This window comes from Cryptomeria japonica, chromosome 2 (genome assembly GCF_030272615.1).
Source record: "Cryptomeria japonica chromosome 2, Sugi_1.0, whole genome shotgun sequence".
Classification (NCBI taxonomy): Eukaryota; Viridiplantae; Streptophyta; class Pinopsida; order Cupressales; family Cupressaceae; genus Cryptomeria; species Cryptomeria japonica.
This window is the reverse complement of record NC_081406.1, coordinates 622,192,214-622,205,597: the sequence shown is the minus strand read 5'-3', so window position 1 is coordinate 622,205,597 and position 13,384 is coordinate 622,192,214.

Sequence of the window (13,384 nt, the reverse complement as noted above, 5' to 3'; positions counted from 1 at the left end):
CAAGTCCCAAATGAGTGTAGCTCTCAGCAGCTTTTTGCACTATGGATGCTTATGGAGGATTGAGATTTAATACTAAGCTTCAAATATGAAATGAAAAGCTAAATACTATGCTAGAGTAGATAGTGATGCTATGAAAAAGCTCTATGCTAATGCCAGTATAACAACAATACTCTAAAATGCTTCTCCTTTTGCTTGAGGAGAAGGGTTCTATTTATAGAAGAAATGGGGAAATGAAGGGTTAAGATTGAATGGTTTAATCAAGGGCCAAGTTTGAAAGTTGGGGATCCATGTGCACAATTGGCACCAATAAAATGGTGACAAGTGTCAACATAGGATTGGGTTGAGAGAAGAGGTTGGAGGCATTAAAGGCCTGAGAAGACCTCATGGTTATCTAGAAGGTAAGGGTCAAGTCTAAATTAAGATTACCCACTGGATTAAGAGTTAATCCAAGGATAAACCTTTGTGCAAATGTTTAAGAGATAATCATGGTCAAAGCATTAATGGCCTGATGAGACCTTTGGGTTGGGTAGAGGTTGAGTCAAAACAAATGTTTTAACCATGTGGGAGGGTTGAATTAACCATTAATGGTTATTGGAGACTTTGGGGATTAAGTGGTTGAAGGTTGGAAGCCTTCAATGGTTATCAAAGACTTTGAGCCATTTAGTGGTTGAAGGTTGAAAGCCTTTAATGGTTATCAAAGACTTTGAGCCATTTAGTGGTTGAAGGTTGAAAGCCTTCAATGGTTATCAAAGACTTTGAGGGTTAATTTGTTGAACACACAAAGCATTAATTGCTTTTCAAAGACTTTGGAGTCTTTGAGAAGTGACTCCAATTTGCTTAGGAATGTGACAATATTTAGGGGATGGATTAGGCTAATTAGGAAGGGTTTAGAAGAATCTAGAAGGGGTTTAGGCATACAAGTGGATTTTGTAGGAAAATGCAAGTGGGAGAAATTTTGGTATTTTCAATTAAAATAAAATCATTTATTTCAATTAAATGGTGTAATTTGCATTTGGATAAATATTCAAATAAATATTAATTTATTTAAATGAGAAAAATGAAGATAAAGCATTAAAATGCTTGAAGACTTTGAGGGAAACCATTAAAGGCTTGAAGACTTTAAGGAAAACCATTAAAGTCTTAAGAAGACTATAGAAGGAAGCCATCAAGTTTGAAGACTTTAAAGCCATCAAGTTTGACTACTTTAAGGGAAACCATTAAAGGTTTCAAGTGGGTGAGGATAAATAGGATTTTAAATAAATAATTTATTTAAAATAGTTGTGCAACTTGTTTTTGTAGGAAAATACAAGTGGGTGGAGGATAAAGGTGATTTAAATAAATTATTTATTTAAAATAATTGTGCAACTTGCATTTGTAGGAAAATGCAAGTGGGTGGAGGATAAAGGTGATTTAAATAAATTATTTATTTAAAATAATTGTGCAACTTGCATTTGTAGGAAAATGCAAGTGGGTGGAGGATAAAGGTGATTTAAATAAATGATTTATTTATTTAAATGTGAGAGGTGGGATTTTGGGGGATTTAAATAAATATTAATTTATTTAAATGTGAGAGAAGATTTAATTAAATAAATATGATTTATTTATTTAATTAATGGTCTGAATTTGGTTAAGTGAATTAAATCAAATAAATTGAATAATTTATTTAATTAATAGGAGAAGAGGGTTAAGATGAATTAATTAAATATATTAATTTAATTAATTATTAATTGATGGTTAAATAATCAAATAAATACTAAGTATTCATTTAATTAAGTGGACAGATTTATGTGACTACATTTGCCCCTCTTTGAGACGGTGCGGTTTATCGCGTCGTTTCAAAGAAAGAAAAATAGGTGTGAAGAAATGCCCCATAAAATGTAAATTTAATGGGTGGTATGCCCCCTCGAGGGATGGGCCGAATTTTTTTTGAAAAATCGGGCGATCTCTCGAAAAAGAATGAAAAGCGGAGGGGAGGTAGAATAGAAGAAATTAGAACTAATGATGAAAGAATGGGAGAAAATGGAGTGAATATGAAGAAACAACAAGCCAACGAGTACCCTGAGGTCATGCAAGAGATACATAGCAGATGTAGTGTGGGGTTTGGATTGATGCTATACAATTGATCAAAATTGTTTGGACAATCTGGTGCAATCGGTTGAATTGCCCCGGTCAAGTCAAAGCGTGACAGTTGATGTCAGTTGGTCGCTTGGACATGATAAAGTCTGAGTAAGTGAATCAAAGTGACCTGATGGTGACTTAGACAATTGATGTAATTGCCCGATGAAGTCAAGGTATATGAAGCAAAATACTCGTTGAGACGTAGACAATTGATGTAATTGTCCGTTGGATTGTGTTTGATTGGTTGATTAATTGATAGTGTGTGCGTGTGATGGATGGTTGTGGGGAATCATGGCAGCCCCGTTGAGACTAGGTCATTATGATAAATGCCTGATGTAGTCTAGGATTACCATAATCGATTACCTGTTGAGACCCGAAGATACTTGATCAGAGTATCTGTTGATAGTCTAGGTGTGTGGGAGTTGATGTACCTATGCAGATAGAGTAACTTTCTTGACTTTATTGGATGACTTAGGATAGGAAACACAATCCCTCCTATTTAGAGATGGATGGTGATGAACATGGCTTGATTAGGTTGATTGGGACATGATGTAGGGTATGTGATGGTGATTATCGAGATGGGGAGGGTGGGGCGGGGGGTTCAATGTTAGAAGAAATGGAGGACCTATGACTCATTCCTATGGAAAAAGAGGAAAATAGAGTATCCATTGTCATTACTATGTATGAATGATATGCAGCTATTTATGAATGTATGGATGGATGGAATGCAACAGAATGCAATATATACAAATGAGATGGAATGATGATCCATGGTGCATTATTTTTCATCATTGAGCTTTAAAATGTTGTAAGAAAATACAAGCAACTTGACATAAAGATTCAAGATGACCAGAGTCTTTCTTACATGGATTTTGATATAGCAAGTTAATACAAGCAACTTGATATAATGGATCAAGTTGACCTGAGTATTGCTTGCGGAACAGATAAGGATTATCTCCTTTCATGCATGACTTGGAACGTCCTCCTTGATCTTAGGCTGATCATATCCTGAGACAAGTGCATACCATAATAAGAGATAAAACCTTTATCCAGTTTGGATGAGGTAGGAGGAACCAAAGAAAGAGAATTGTACCTGCAAACAAACAATATATACATAAAGAATAAAGAATATGGATCCTTGGTAATGGTTCATGCTCATATGGTCGAGGTATACGCTGTAGTCAGCAAGTCGTAGTGATCTATGATTGCATTTGGCATAAGATTACGTAGCTTAGTGAACTTCCCACGTAGACACCATTAGTACATGCCCCAGAACTTCATCGGAAATAATGCGCAAACGATACAAAACAATGCTGAAAGATCCCGATACAGATAAACAAATGAATTACTCACGAATCAACCAAGCATTTGATAGCTTAACATAATTTTCTTGTCAAAGAAAACATCATCTTGTCTTTGTTTTGATAAGGAAGGATGCATCCTTGTTTAAAGACAGGTTTGGATTTGTTAATGTCGATTGTGTGGTTTGATTGGTAAATGGTCATTGTGTGAGTATTTTGTCAATGTTTATTTTGTATCTGATCTGATGAATATGTACAAGGTGTTGTCATGTTTTTGGGTGATTTTCGATGTTTTCTGATGTTTTTGGATTTTGTATAATAGTTTTTGAATATTTGTGGATTTTGTGAGTCATTTTTGAATGTTTTTGATATTTTGAGAGACATTTTTGAATGTTTTTGTATTTTGCGAGACATTTTTGAATGTTTTTGTATTTTGCGAGACATTTTTGAATGTTTTTGCCAATGAATCACCAGTAATGTAGAATCCACTTCCATCATCTAGATTGTAAGGGCATTGCCCCCAAGTTGGACATGATTTATGAAAAAGCGGGATGCTAGACGCATGAAGTACTTTCTTGGATGACAGATCAAATAACAAGCCATGGTTAAATGGATGGATGTGTGTATGTATGAATGTGATCGCAATGAGCCTGAAAGATACTGGAGCCATTGCCTTTACGAGTGGCGCCTGTTTGCCAGGTTTTCACCATCGTACTTACCCAAGGTGCCACTGGAGTGGTTGTTCACCGTTTGGATGCATGATTTTTAGTTACTTTTTTGAATGTTTTTGTATTTTCTTTAGGAAATTTTCTGAATGTTTTTGATATTTTCTGATATGTAGGGGAGCCTGATGCTCTGTATACCTTAGGTATAAAACCGTTTGAGGTGCATGCTATTGATTGGATCTGCGAGCGGTTCTCCGTCTGATGTAGCCAACTGATATGCCCCGGACCCGAATACAGCAGTGACAACATATGGGCCGAGCCAATTTGATTCAAACTTGCCTTGATGTTCTCTGTTTGGTTGGTTGCGAGGATTCTCTCGAAGAACAAGATCACCTACCTCAAATGTACGAGGTCTAACTCGGTGATTGTAGCTTCTGCTCATGCGCTGTTGATAGGCTTTGAGGTGATTGTATGCAACTTGTCGTTTCTCATCAAGTAACTCTAAGTCTTGAAGACGGGATACTCTGTAGGCTTCATCATCGATGAGATTATGCAAGGAAACTCGTAATGATGGTATCTCAACCTCAATAGGTAAGATAGCTTCTGCACCATAGACCAATGAATAAGGAGTTGCACCTGTAGGGGTTCGAATGCTAGTTCGATATGCCCATAATGCTGGATTCAATTGAACATGCCAATCACGACCGGCATCATTGACTGTCTTCTTTAGGATTCTTAATATGTTTTTATTGGATGCTTCGGCCTGACCATTGCCTTGTGGGTAATAGGGAGTGGAAAAGCGGTGTTGGATATGAAATTTCTCACAAAGCTCACAGACATCCTGATTTTTGAAAGGAAGACCGTTATCTGTGACAATGGACATGGGCACACCATACCGGCAGATGATGTAATTGAGGATGAATGAGGCGATCTGCTTGCCGGTGACTTGGGTAAGTGGAACAGCTTCGATCCACTTGGTGAAATATTCGGTGGCGGTAATAATGAATTTATGGCCGTTGGATGAAGATGGATGAATCTTACCCACAAGGTCAAGGCCCCATTGACAGAAAGGCCATGGTGTCATGATTGGTTGCAGTTCCTGGGCCGGTGCATGTATCAGGTTGCCGTGAACTTGACATTTCTTGCATTTCCTGACAAAGTAGTAGGAATCCTTTTCCATAGATGGCCAATAGTATCCAGCTCGCATGAGTTTCTTGGCTAGTGACGGACCACTTGAGTGAGTCCCGCAAATTCCTTCATGTACCTCTTCCAAAGCCTTTGTTATCTCACCTTGTTCTAGACATCGAAGGAGAGTACCATCAAGACCGCATCGGTATAGGGTTTCGACAATAATGGTATATCGAGCAGTTTGGCAAATGAAGGTTTTACGTTGGTTATTTGATTGGTTGGGAGGAAGGGTGTGATCGCAGAGATAGGTGTAGAACTCACCGTACCATGGGGATTCAGAACCGACAAGGTGACATATCATGTCGGATTCGGGGATATCATAAGCAGGAATCCAAAGCTGTTCTACCAAGAACTCGTAGCGTGTTGAATTCTGTGGAAGATCTAAGAGAGATGCGATGGTAGCCATGGCGTCAGCAGCTCGATTCTGATCTCTTGGTATCTGCTCAAAAGTGATAGTAGTAAATGATGTCTTTAGAGTGTCCACCATTTGCTTGTATGGCATGAGTTTATCATCCTTGGTCTGATACTCATCTGTTGCTTGTCGAATGACTAGTTGGGAGTCGCCATATACTTGTAGTTCTTGTAATTTCCATTGTACGGCTAACCTAAGTCCGGTGATCAAGGCCTCATACTCTGCTATGTTGTTGGTGCATGGAAATGTGAGCCTGTAAGACTTCGGGATGCTATCACCCTGAGGTGTGATAAACAGAATGCCTGCCCCCGAGCCGTGCCTAGTGTATGAACCATCAAAATATAGCTTCCATGGTTGTGCTGCTGTGATCATGAATATCTCTTCATCTAGAAAATTGGAAATGAGAGGATGATCGCCTATGAGTGGTGCATCGGCCAACTGATCTGCAATAACTTGACCTTTGATAGCTTTACGGTCTACATACTCAATGTCAAATTCACTTAGAATCATCACCCATTTGGCCAAACGACCTGTCAATGCTGCTTTGCTGAGTAAATACTTGAGTGGATCAATTTTTGCGATGAGTTGTACCTTGTGTGTTAACAGATAGTGCCGCAATTTAGTGGCTGCCAAGATTATTGCTAGGCAAGCTCGCTCAATAGGTGTGTAATTGAGTTCATAGCCCACCAGTGTGCGAGAGATGTAGTAAATAGCACACTCTTTTCCTTTTGCATTATGTTGTGCCAATAGTACACCCAATGCTGTACTTGTTGCTGAGATATAAAGTAACAACGGTCTACTTGGATCTGGTGGCATCAACAATGGTGGATTCATGAGATAGTCTTTAAGCGTCTGAAATGCTTGTTGGCATCTGGCATCCCACTGAAAGTGGATGTTCTTGTGTAGCAAGTGTGTGAATGGGTGACACTTATCAGCCAATTGTGCAATGAATCTTCGGATGGATTGAAGCCGCCCTTGTAATGTCCTTAGCTGACTGATATTCTTTGGAGGTGGCATGTCCATTATTGCCTTAACCTTTGCTGGATCAACCTCAATACCTTTGCTTGAGACAATGTATCCTAGAAGCTTCCCGGAGGTCACTCCGAAGACACATTTCTTTGGGTTGAGTCGAACATGGTATTGTTCCAGTCTATCAAAGATTTTATCTAAGATGTGAAGATGTCCTTCTCTAGTAAGTGATTTTGCTAGTAAATCATCCACATAATCTTCCATCATAGTATGCATCATGTCATGGAAGATGGTGGTCATTGCTCTTTGATAGGTCGCTCCTGCATTCTTTAGACCAAAAGGCATTACATTCCAGCAGTATGTGCCCCATGGACATGTGAAGGCTATCTTATGTTGGTCCTTTGGTGCGATCTTTATTTGATTGTATCCTGAAAAGCCATCCATGAGTGAAAGCATGGCATGTCCTGCTGTCAAATCCACTATGATGTCGATATTTGGTAGGGGAAAGTCATCCTTAGGACATGCCTTATTCAGATCTCTGAAGTCAGTACAAATGCGGATGCCCCCTTTTGGTTTGCCGACTGGCACAATATTGGAGATCCATTCTGCGTAATCAATTGGTCTAATGAAACCAACATCTAGGAGTTTCTTGAGTTCTGTTTTGACTAGCATGGCAATCTGAGGATGCATCTTACGAAGCTTCTGCTTGACAGGTTTGGCTCCTTTTGCTACTGTGAGATGATGCATGACTAAATCTGGATCAAGCCCAGGCATGTCTGCATATGACCATGCAAAGTTGATCTGGCGCTGCTGGAAGAACTCGATAAATTGAGGCTGTTCCTCTGGAGTGAGAAGAGATGCCAGATGTATGATATGAGGGTTTTCAGGAGTCCCCACATTGTATTCTTTGGTCTCCTCAATGAGGATCGTTGATCGTTCCTGTTGTGTATTAGCAGGGAGAATGTCAAACCCTTCATCCTCAGGCGCCTCAGAGAGGTTTTCACCGTTGGATACGCTCTTTCTTTTTACTTTTGTTGGATCAAACAGTGCCACAGTGTGGTTTTCACTAGAAGATCCATGTTTTAATGTTATATTTTTGTAGCTGAAAGGTTTGGCATCCACCCCGAAGTATGCTGCGCTATTAAGTTCAATGGCGAATCCAGCTTTGTGATCCCCGCTTGGTAGATTATCCCGTAATTCCAAAAAGTCAATGATAGCCTCATCATTTTGGAAGAGATCAAGACATGGGGGATTTGGTTGGTTCCATTCAATGAGTTCAGGGTGGATAATGGGCATTACTTCATCGATTAAGTTAAGTGCGGGAGATGTATCAGTGAGGGTTAAGACAGTGTGGTGAAGGTCGTTGATGGTACTCTCCCTGTCAGAATCAGGCGTAGGATGAGACGTAGGGTCTGTGGAAGATGTTTCCAGCTCAGGTACCCAAGTGGTCTTTATCTGTGCTTCTCCGTAAACAGGGATGTCTTTGCGTGGCAGAGGTGGTGATGTGTCTTCCTCATCTGAAGTGTTAAGTTGCACTGAATCGAATTCCCACTCATGTGAGTCGGTCTCTGAATCACTCTCCAGCATCCGATTGCTATACCATACTGGGATGTCTTTGGAGTTAAATACGGCAGGTGTGATTGGTTTATGTATCTTTGTAGTGATCGGTGCTGCATGAACCGTGATGGGATTTAAAGGATTTGTCATTGGAAGTATCGGCAGTGTTGACTTAGTGGCTTCTGTTGGAATGGTTGGTGCCATAGATGCTGCTGCGGGTTCCAATATAGTTGCTGCTATGAATGGTGTTGCTGATGGGATTACTGGTTCGTTTGGTGGGATGATTGGTATTGTAGATGGTTGTGGTGGGATTGTGAGCCTCGATGGGGCAGTGGGGATAGTGCTTGATGGTGCTTTGATTATAAAAGGTGTCCTCTTTGCAGTAGGTGGGCAAAATGGTTTGCTGGGTTTTCCTTTGAATTTGAGTTTAGGAAGGATCTCTTTTTCAAAGCCTAGGCCTGTATTACCTTTGGGCTTGAACTCTGGCAGCAGCGGTTCATGTCGTCCTTGTTTGCAGTATCCCAAAGCACTCTGACCATCATATCCCATTCTTTGCATAATGAGGAGGCCTTTGCCATACTGTTCTGTAGGAAGTGTAACTCGCGGTTTGTCAGTGGTGATGGGATCTTTATAGATCCATTCCGCTAGGTCCTTATCTTGTGTCTCTTCCTCTTGACTCTTTCCAAGGATGAAAGGCGTTAAGGCACATGCAGGCATGTTTAGTGGTTGCTGGAGTAACTGCTGTGGTTTACCATGTGTTCTAGGAGAAGTAGGCATTTGTCCCACACAAAAGAGCTGACTCAAGTTGTATTCTCCAGGACCTTCCTCTGCGACTTTCATCTTAAGCTTTTCTTGCTTGGGTATAGGAGTGTTTGAACTGGCAAGAGAGGCGGGATTTACATATGATGTGGAGGAAATGGCTTCCCTATTATTAGGAACAGTAATCTCTGGTTGATGGCTGATATTATGGCAAAATGCAAAGGGATTTGCATCGCCCAGGATTGTGATCTCTGCACCATTATGTGGGAACTTGATACATTGATGGTAGGTAGATGGAACGGCTTGCATGGCATGTATCCAAGGTCTCCCTAATAATAGATTATATGGCGGAGGAAGGTCCAGAACCTGACAAATGATATGCTTTACCATAGGGCCCACTCGGATTGGTAGTACCACAGCTCCTTTGGATGAACGCTCTGCATCATCATAGGCCTTGATGGTGATCTTCTTGCGAGGATCCACTGATTCTATTGCATATCCCAATGTTGTGACCAACTGTAGTGTACAAATGTTTAGGCCTGCTCCATTATCAATCAAGACTCGCTTGATCCTGTGTTGGTTGACAAAGCCTTCAATGTGTAGCGAAGCATTATGAGGTTGTTGGAAAGAAGAGTTGTCACTTTCAGAAAAAGTGAGACAAGGTGATGACTTTAGATTTCCAACCATGGCTTGAAATTGGTCCGTGTTCAGGTTTGCAGGGACTGACGCTTCTTGGAGTGCTTGATCCAAGATTGTTTTATGAGATGGTGATAGGCGTAATAGCTCTAAAATGGAAATGAGCGCAGGCGTTTTATCTAATTGTTCCACAAGATTGTACTGCTTCGGGACAGAGGTGGTGCCCTGTGGAGCTGCCTTTATGGTAACTTTGCCGCGACGTGTAACAACATTGCAATTTGAGGTGGGATTTTTGAAGGTTATAGTTGCAATTTGTTCACTGGCATCATACAGGTGATTGACAGTGTAATTATACGCAGCCTGCGTATAATCAGTGGTATCAGGACCTCGTCTGGAAGTGGAAGGACCCCTTTGATCTTGTGATGGAAGTGGATTCTTGAACATCTGATGATCATTATTGGTTGTTTTTGGGTCATGTCCTTCAATTTCAATTTCTCCTCGGTCAATAAGATCCTGAATGAGATCTTTCAATCGATGACAATTACTTGTCTTATGTCCTCTTCCTTGATGGAACTCACAATGTTCAGTATCTCTCCACCATGCCGGTTTGACTTGAGGCTCATAATTTGATAACTTAGGTAAAGTGATCAAATTCTGAGAAATGAGTTGTCGCATCACTGTTTCAATGGGTTCCCCTAAGGGAGTGTATGTGCGTTTTTGTTTTTGTGGACGAGGTCTTGGTTCATCATGAGATGTGATGCGACCTTGATTAAGAGGAACATTTGTGTTATTTTGAGGTGGAGGATTTTGTCCTGCAAACCGAACCACAGGTTGTGCATTTTGGACAGTCCGAGCATCCACAACCCCATCGTTGACGATATTCTTATTCTTGTTCCAGAAGTTTGGTTTATCACTATTGAAGCACGGGCGAGGACCATCTTTGGGTTCATTAAAGATTTTGATGAGTCCTTTTTTGATGAGTGCCCGTTCACACTTTATACCTTTGGTGATCATATCGTTAAAAGAATCGGTATCTTTGACATCTAGGTGAAATTCCATTTCTTCGTTTAAGTTGGAAATGAAAATTTCCACTAGTTCTCGTTCAGGTAACTGAAGAGAACGTCTGCTAGACATTTGGCGCCATCGTTGCAGGAATACTGAGAATAATTCACCTGGTTTTTGTTTGGTGTTGCACAAATCAGCCATGGTGATGTCGCGTTCAATATTATAAGAGTAATGAGATAGGAACTTCTGGATGAGTTCCTCAAATGTTCTAATGCCACCTGGTAGTCGGGAAAACCATGATGTGGTTGTTCCTCCCAAGCTTTGGGGAAAAAGGCGCATTAAGTATGTGTCTTCATATGCAACTTCGAGACAAGCAGAATGAAATTCTCGGACATGATCGCAGGGATCTCCCTTTCCTCTATATTTTTCGAATTTTGGTGTTTCGAATCCGCGTGGAAAGGGTGGCATATAAAGATTCCTATCAAACGGATAGGGACAGATGTCGTTAAGTGAGAATTGATTGGTCTTAACACCACTATGAAGTTGTTGGGCGAGATTCTCGACTTGTTGCCGCAACATCTCCATTTCATTAGGAGGAGGAGGTGGTGGGTTACCTCGAGGGATGTTATATCTGATGGGATCTCTACGCCTTTCTTCCTCATGGCGACTTTGTCTTTCTGATGCTTGTCTTAATTGGGCAAGATCAAAGTCTGAGGGGAGTTTGGCTCCTTCTTGAGCGAGTTTTAAGAAGTGAGCATCTGCGTTGCTCCTTAGTATTTCATCAAATAATCTGTTAAAATGAGGATTATGCTGAACCCTTTCGATTGTTGAAGGAGTGGGTGTACCTGGGTTTTCATCATTCCCATTTCCTCCAAGTGCTTCTTGAAATTCATTGAGGTTGTCCTCTTCTTCCTCAATTTCTATTTCTCGTTGCCTTGATCGCGATCGGGTTTGAGCCATTTTGTTTGCAAGTTTATGTTTGAAGTTGATTGACGATGATGATGAGTTGTTTTGAGGAAAGATGGATGATTAGTGGATTGTATGATATGTAGATCTCTAGCACTCTAAAGGTAGATGTAACCAGAATTCCTTCTTTGAATTGCTTGTTTGTTTTGATGATTTTTGGATGTGATAAGGTGTAGAGAAATCTGAGATGTGTTACAGATTTAACTACCTAGTAATGAGAGGATTCACTCATGAACTAGTTTTAACCTGCGTAGATGTGTCTCTTAGGATGAGCTTATCCTAGATGTAGAAACAATCTAAAAAGTGATGTGATGTGTTTGATTTCAAGCAATATCTAAAAAGAGAATTTGGGACAAGAACCTCTTAATGTTTTGAGAGTTGGGATGGATTGATGATGAAGTGATGATGTATGAGTGGGATGATGGATGAAAATGTTTTCAACTTTCAATAAAAACTTTGTGTCACAAATGGGACAAACTCTTCTTCTTCCCTTTCAGACGTTGGTGGCACTTCTCGAGCTGTGTTGTAGGTGATACAGATGTTTGGGAAGAAATTGGGATTAATCTTTCCTCCTTGATTTTTGTGATAACTCAGAGCTCTATATTGCATAAAAGCTCTGTGGTTCAATGATTCTGAATCAAACTCGTTTGTTTTACCTTGAAGGTATAGATGCATGCGATGTAGAAAGACTCTATGGGAGACAAAGATTTGTCGATTGATATAGAAGAATTTCCTCCTTTTGATTAAAGCCTTTGAGCTTAGTGGTCTCCTTTTCAAGGTGATACTCTGATGACACTTCTTCTTTCGCAAGATGTGAAGAATGGTCATAAATTTTTGACTCTTTGTTTGTTTGCACTTTGTTTTTGGTATTTTTGGTTGTGTTGACAGATGTTGGATGAATACTTTGTTTTTGGGATTGATTTTCTGATTTTTCTTTGACAAGAAAACAAAGCAAGCACACAAACACAAGATTGTAGCCTCAAAGGCACAAATGAGTATGGGTCTAGATCAACCCAATCCTTGGACTTGTTTTTGACCCTTCCTTTAGATTTATTTTAAGGTGTATTTCCAAAGCCTGAAGTCGGCTCAATTTGCACTAGGTCTGTAAAACGAACACACTTCAAACATTCTTTATCCCTAGGGTCAAATGGCCAGTTGTGATAAATTTAGCCCACATCTTGATATTTCTTTGACTTTGGTACTACATACCTTATGAATCCCGCCGTGGCAGGTAAGGATGTGATATACTAAGTCTTGCACGAGCATAACAAATAGATGATCCCTATGATGGGGGAGTCACCACTTTTATCAAGCCACAAGTGACCTTTCAAAAAGCTATGTTTCTACTCAAGGAAATATGTATGGTGAGTATCTTGGGAGCAAAACCATCTATGCTCTTGCACTAAATTATACCTCAAATATCCTCAATCAATAGAACAGGTGGGCTACTACTTAAAGGTGTTTAGTCATGTTCGATGTTTTTGGACATAAGTTCATTCTGCAGTGACTCACTTAAGAGCCTTGTAACTAGTGGTGGGGCCCATTTGTCCTTTCGGCCAGTTACACTGTAGGAACAGCTATACCCAAGGCTACAGCTTTCGCTCTCACCTGATTTCTATAGCGGCTCGAAGGATTTACCGCTCAAGGTCGTTCCCAAGAGTGATGTGTCTCTTGGCAGGCCTCTCTTAAAAAGATAAAATTTTGAGTGTTACTAACACTTTTCTCTTGCACCTAGGACCACGAAAGCCAAGGGAGAGGATAGTGTGTGTTAGAAGTAGGACCACTCGACCAACTCTTTGCACAAGTGT